Here is a 7,449-nt window from a genome sequence, read left to right as displayed (position 1 = left end):
TCAGCTTGACCCCAGACCACATGGGGGTGCTCACTCATTGTGCTTTATACGGGCTATGTAGTTCAAGGAAAGAATCTGGCATGATCTGGGATCGGAGAAGAGGCTCAGATGGAGTCACTGTGGACAGCAGGCTCAGACCTTGTCTCAGAACACAGCACGAGGGTATTAATGACATAACATTGTGGTGTGATGTCATAATCAGGCTTCCTATGTGCTGTTTGAGAAAATAGGGGGCACGCTGTTTTAGAGACTTTTGCTGAAATGTTTCTCATTCTTAGTGCTGGAGATAGGGTATCCTGGGCACTGATGGCTATGCAGGGCAGGCATCGGAAAGGACGAAGGAGTGAGAATGGAGCTTTGAGAACCTCTGGGAAGAGCAAAGGGACTGATTGCAGAGCTCAGATTATTATGGAACTGTACAAGGGAGGCGGCTTTCTGCATGGGGCTGGGTGAAGGAGGGTGTGGGGAAATGAGAATGATCCATTTAAAAATCAAGTGGTACTCTGTTGTCCAAGAGGCCTCTGTTGAGTATCAGCCATAAACTAGGTACTAATGCAGACCCCAAAAGAAAAGCGTGGACTCTGACTGTGGGTACCCACAATGAAGTGGATATATCACATGTAGCTACTAAATTTGATTAAAAAATCAGGGAGGGGCGTGGAGAAATAGAGATACATATCCAGTCCTGAAAGACACAAATATTTCTTCACCTTGAGAACTTAACTTTCCAAGACATAGTGCTGTTATCCATCGTGAACAAAGTCATCACCCTGACCCTTTAAGGAATCACCAATCAGATGGGCCACAAACATCTGCCTGCAGACCTTCTATACAAAAGAGGAGATAGCCAGACATGGGATGAAGAAGAAGGCTGGGATTGTGGAGGCAGTGATCAACTCTGCCCTGACAGTGCAATCTCATGGAATGCTTAAAACATTGTTTCCTGTGCTGCGGATTCTCATTTAATAAGCCTGGAATGTGCATGCAGGCTAGCAGTTGTTTTAACTCCGAAGGGCATTGTTTACCAAGAGGTGAGAATTTCAAGTTTAGAACAAGCAACACCCGAAGGCTCTTTATCCGCAATCCCTACCAGTTTCTTCCTTGTATGTTTTCTGGAACAAACCTTGAAGTGTCAATCAAATCCAAGTCTACCTCAACCACATATCTTATTAACCACACTTATTTGTTTGATTCTGTTATGCCTTTATTCTTAGCATAATCCATGGGTACATTTTAACTTTGCTTTTTAAATAAAACCAATGGCTATTACCCTCTAGCTCTTGGCCTCAATCCAAATTCACATACTTTATGTAAGCTGACATTTGTTTACTCAAGGAACTTCTGCCTCTGCCCCTCTCAAAATGTATGAACATGGGCAAGGCAGAGTCCAAACAAGGTTTGTGCCTTTGGACCTTAGGGAGTAGAAATGGGAGGAGGGGTTGGGTAGAGAGAGGAGTAAGAAAACCAGACATTATACAGTGATTTAGGATCGGATCACCAGTGCTCTGATGTGATATCAAGTCATCCCTACGAGCAGACTAGGAAAACCAGCTCCGGACAAGTCGCAAGTGCTCTCATTGGAGACAAGGGTACTTGACTATTGTATGCAAACTCTTCAAGTAAGGAATTTTGACTGACATGTCCCAAGAATGAGTTGTTCATTCATGGCATTGTGTATAAAAGGAACATAGATACCCACACCTCTGTAGAAGCCCACTAAGGTGGAAGCCACCAGAAACACACTAAAACAAAGAGCAATTTATTTCTCGCTGTCTTAGGAAGGCTTGCCCTGAGAAGAGAAAGTTAGAAATGTCCTTATGATAAGGTTTGAAGGTGACAAGTTATTTGGGGAAGAACTCAAATAAACAGGGGTTTGGATTGGCATCCCTGAGCAATTAAGTATCTTCATGAATATAGAATTGAATCTAAGGTTCAAGAAGAATGGGGAACGATGTATAAGTCGAATCATTCATGACAGAGGAATTGTTCACCCACTTTATAGTTTCATGGTGCCTTTGTTTTGATCTCTGTTTATGTTTCTGTTATGTTTATGATCATGTTTATGAGGTGGTCCTGTCTCTGTCTTGTTCATAATCGTGGCGAGTTCCTGTATGATGATAATACAGTGTAAAGTTGTTTATATTCCATGGGAAAACACTGGCCTAGCTGGCCGCAAGGAGGCCAGCCACCAGCCACCAGCTTACAGCTATTAGGGCTGTTTTTCTTTCCCCTGACAAGTTGGAGTCAAGGTAGGGATGACAAAAGGGTCATCAAAAGATTAGGGATGAGGGATGGGATGGAAGTTAGGAAACATGATCAGAAAGAAACTAATTTAAGTCAGCATAATATGTCTGCCTCACTCCTTCTGCTCAGAAAGGCCCATCAATCAGGGGACGCCAGCTCTCCTGGACAGCATGTTTCTTCCATTTCTTCCTCTCTGCTCTTCCCCCTCTGCCCTCATTGTTCATCCCCTCCTTTCCTCCCTGTTTCTTTCCTCCCTCCCTTCCTTTTCTTTCATAATCTCATGTGCTAATTCAAATGAACCATCAATCAACCACCTCATGTTTTATTGCACACACAGCACTAAGCCAGTGCATAGTTTTCTATGAACAAAGACCATCAGAGTCATGGATCTTTAAAAACCACTTACTGCTTCACAGCCCTGTAAGTCTGAGGGTCTCTCAATGCTAAAACCAAGGTCTCAGTTTATCAGTTTCCCATGTGAAGATGATGAGAAAGTTGCTTCCAAAATACTTCAGGTTTAGGCAGAATTCATTTTCTTGAAGTGGATAATTGGGCCCCTGTTCTCTTCCAGGTTTCTGGTGAGGAATGACTCCCAGCCTCTAAACACTGCCCTCAGCTCCTTGCCTGTAGACGGTATCCAGCTTCTTCCTCAAGGTCAGCAGAAGTGTATCTCTCTGACTTTTTCCTCTGAAGCCAGCTGGGGGACATATTCTGCTTTTAAAGGACTCATTTGCTTAGGTCAGAGCATATTGTAACACACCATTTTGGTGATATATTGTGTACCCTAATAAAATTCAGAGAGACAAAGGAACAAGCCATGTCTTACCTCTCTGATTCCTCAGCCTGAAAAGGGCTCTAGTTCCCGTCTCCTGATGCCTTATATACCTTTCTCCACCCAGCCATCACTTCCTTCTTAGTGCTAGGATTAAAGCCGTGTGCTTCCCAAAGGCATGAGATCTCAAGTGCTGGGATTAAAGGTGCGTGATTCCCAAATACTGGGATTAAAGTGTGACACCACTGCCTAACCTCTATGTTTAATCTAGTGTCTTGTTCTGTCCTCTGATCTTCAGGTAAATTTTATTAGGGTACACAGTGTTTTAAATCACCACAACCCTCCTGTACTATATCACACCAATCATACCTTGTGAGCACATTCCATAGGATGAGGTAAGAGAAGGGCCAGGGTCAATTGGAAATCACCCTGGAATTATGCCCTTTTCAGTTGGATCAATACACATATAAATGATCAAGAAAACTTGATACTTAGAATCTACATGGTCAAAAGAGAGAGCCAAATAGCCCCTGACTTCCACATAGGTACAGTGGCACACTATACCCATACACAGACACACACAAGCAAACAAATACAATGTTACTTCATATAGAGGTCACAGTTTGCTGTAAAAGTCAGTCACATGAAGATAGTTTAAACACACGCTATGGTAATGGAGTCATACAGCTCTAGTAACCTATAACATTGGAGGAGATAATAAATTTTGTGTGGAGACATAGATCTCTGTAGAGAAGAGACGTTTTAGTTGAGTGTGGAAGAGAAGGCTGAGTTATCACATACGGAATACAGTTTTCCTGATAGAAGGCTTCTAAACATGGAAACTCTGTGTGTGTGTGTGTGTGTGTGTGTGTGTATGTTTATATACGTGTGTATGTGTATATGTGTGAATGTGTGTATGTGTGTATGTATGTGTGTGTATGTATGTGTGTGTATGTTTGTATATGTGTGTATGTATGTATGTGTGTGTATGTGTGTATGTATGTGTGTATACACACACAAACATGCACACCTACATTGACAGGTGGGGGGGGTCTCTGGACTGTTGTTCTATGGAGAGGAAGAGATCTGATGATGGAGACTAGGCAGATAGGCTCAACTCCAGGCCCTAGGGCAGAAAGAGGTAGAAGAGGATCTGGGAAGACTAGGGAAGAGCACTCGTTGGAATTCTAGCATTGGTCATCATTATTTTCTCCTCTGGGGGTGGTTTTCTGGATCTGGGTAGGTGACCGTCCTGTGAACAGGTAAACTTGTCTCCCTCTCTGCCACGCTGTGTACTTAGCAAACAGAGTTCCTCACATCAGATCCCCAAAGACAGATGTTTCAACTGTCTTTTGTCAGAGGCGTGAGATGGTTTTCATCTGCTAGACCAGGACGGCACCTTAGTCTTCGTCACTTAAATGATGGGTCTTTGCCTTACAAAGTCACAAGCACGACATTTAACTAACCACAGTTGGGAAGAGCAAACTTTAAACACTTAAAGGTAATTCACAGGACAGAATGTTCAGTAGACTTCTACAGTCCATGGAGGGAGGAACACGAAAGAGTAATTGCTCTGAAATGACTTTTTGTGCAGAAAAAGTACAATGAATTTGGGTGTCTGGAGTACAATTAAGAATTAATTGCATAAAAACCATGAATCTCACAGCATGACTTTAGAAATAAATACTTATATTAATTAATTGAAAAACAATGGGTACGAACTGCTGAGGCTGTATTTAGGATTTGGTTTGGATTTTAGTGGGCAGGTTTAGTTATACTAAACTGTTGATTAAAAAAAATTTAGAATATAATAAAAACAAAAAATTAATATTCTGCATTAGTAACTATTAGAAGATAGAAAAACTAATTTTGTCATGTAACTAACACACTTCTATGGCAAAGTGACTGGTCGTTTTGACATATGGGTGCAGATATTCATATATCTGTAATAGAATATATGTAATAGAATTATTGCTTTTGTGTGGTATAATTCATCAGACATTTCCTGGGAGCATCAGATTAAATAGTAGGGAAATGTCACACTAAAAAGTCTGTTATCAATAGTGAGAACACACTGAATGATTTACCAAGGAAGTCCAAACTCACTTCACCTTAGATAAAATGTGAGTGAGAACTATTGGGATTTGGAAGCTAGGTACCCCTTGGCAGGGAGCTTGTGGAAGTTCACTTAAAAAGGTATGTGTTTCTTTTATACTCTTTTTCCTTTTCTGTTTTTTTTATTTTTCTGTTTGTGTGTGTGTGTGTGTGTGTGTGTGTGTGTGTGTGTGTGTGTGTGTGTGCATCTGCATGTGTTGGCCAGAGCTTGTTACTGGGTGCCTTCCTTTGTTGTGCTTTGCTTTTATTTTTTTCCTTTGAGACTCTCACTGACTCTAGAGCTCACTGATTTCTCTAGACGGCCTGACCTGTGAGTTCTGTGGATCTTCCTGTTTCCCCACCTCTTCTTTCCTCCTAGAACAAGGACTGCATGTCCTTGTCAAAGCACAACAGCTTTACCTGGGTACCAGGGATCAAACTTAGTTCCTCAGGCTTGTGTGACAAGCGCTTTATCCACTGCGCTACCTTCCCGAGTTGCTCCTTGGCATGTTAGGAGAATTGTTTACTCAGATTTCTACTAGGTGAGAAGCACTACGCTGAGTGCTGTAGCCGTAACAAGGTAAGAGTCCTCCTTAATGTCTGTCCTCGGGGAGCTTTCAGACCATCTGCTTCCTGTGCTGTTGAAAAAGGCTGAGCTAATGGAGCAAAGAACAAATGCCCCAAATATCCCTTAAAAGCCACTTTAGATATTTGATTTCTTGTGATCGAAAATATACATCCACATATATGGATTATGTATGTGTACTAGAGAGGCAGAGACAGAACAAAATTTGTGGCCAATGTAGAAGCAAGGAGCACTGTGTCCTGATTTATCGTATGAAACATTAGGGAAGAGAAAACAGTCTTTACAAAACGTGCTTCTCCCTAGACTCTTCCTTCCCAAGCTTGTAATTAAACTAAGTTTATCTGTCTTGCTGCAGAAAAATTGAAGAGTACTTTCAAAGCTTTCTTTGTTAAAATGAAATGTAAACGTTTTGAAGCCCAGACCCATTTGGAAAATGCAAACATTTTAATTTGCTAAGAGAACTAATAATTATCCATGCTGATTTTTTTTGCACCTAATCCCATACGTGCTTTGCCATCCATATTAATGACATCAGTGTCTGTGAAACATTCCAAGTCAGGACATGTTGAGAGACCTTCAGTATCCCTCCACCTCCACTTACTTCTTCATACTTGGGCACTAAGTCTTATTGGCTCTAACCCTCAGATATTTTTCTCCCTTTTCTGTTCTGCTTCTATTATTCTTTGTGTTTGATGTCTCATTTCTCCTTTAGACCCTACCAATTACTTGTATGTCACAGACTCTGTCAACAAATGCCCATAGAGCAGCCTGTATATCCGCTCCTGACATTAGAACGACCACACTTATGTCTTTAGTACAGAATTCAAACCTGGCCTCCAGATACTGGGTCCAGGATTTATTTGCTGTCCCATTATGCTTTCATACTTTTTGAATTAACTCTTGCAGTTGGCACAGGGTGTGGTAGGAGTCACCATGGACTCTTCATCCTCATGGAACGTTATTCTTAGTTCTCGTCTGTGTCTCCACCACCTCCCCCCAAGCTAGTTTCCTCTCTTCCCTGAGTTAGTGCCTTCTTCTGTTTTCTTATTACCCGAAGAGGCCATTTCAGAATATTGTTCATGTGCTAGATTCTTCAGTATACCAAAACTGGAATGACACAGAGAAGATCAACATGGCTCCTGGACGAAGATGGTAAAATTTTGAAGCATTCCATATTTTTTTTTTTTTTTTTTTTTTTTTTTTTTTTTTTTTTTTTTTTTTTTTTGTCCAGCAAACTTCAGGTTGTAGTGGAAAGCCAGCATCCGTGCATTGTTGATGAAGGCCAGACTAGTGCGATTTGAGAGAAGTTTAAATGGTCTTCACCCACATTTAATCATGTACGCTCTTTAACTCAAAATCTATTGTGGCAATATATTCGAAGGAAAACATGGCAAATGTTATGGCTGAACTAAATACATTTTAGTTTCCTGTTTATAAGGAGTACAATAAATGTTTTTATGTGTTCTGAAGTAAAGAAAAGGATTTGTTTGGTAAAGATGAGGGCTGCCTCTGGTGGTAGGAAAAGTCACTGAGTTAGCTCCTAGTGAGGTCCTGAGAAAAGGCCAGCCAAGAGCAGAAAAAACTGGCAGACAACCTCCCCATCCCTGAGGAAGGCTGACAGCTGAGGTTAGTAGGGATTACACCTGTGTCTGTGTGAAAGAAAATGGCCCCCAAAGGGAGTGGCGCCCTGAGGAGGTGTGGCCTTGTTGGAGGAAGGGTGTCACTGTGGGGGTCGGCTTTGTGGTCTCCTATA

General features: G+C 41.6%; 1 pseudogene; it reads left to right on the top strand.

Annotated features, from left to right (window-relative positions):
• The first annotated feature begins 6,779 nt into the window (after positions 1–6,779).
• On the top strand, positions 6,780–6,876 carry LOC131920254 (U6 spliceosomal RNA; annotated as a pseudogene).
• Positions 6,877–7,449: the final 573 nt, after the last annotated feature.

Source organism: Peromyscus eremicus, chromosome 9 (assembly GCF_949786415.1).
Source record: "Peromyscus eremicus chromosome 9, PerEre_H2_v1, whole genome shotgun sequence".
NCBI lineage: Eukaryota > Metazoa > Chordata > Mammalia > Rodentia > Cricetidae > Peromyscus > Peromyscus eremicus.
This window is presented reverse-complemented; position numbering and strand designations above follow the sequence as displayed.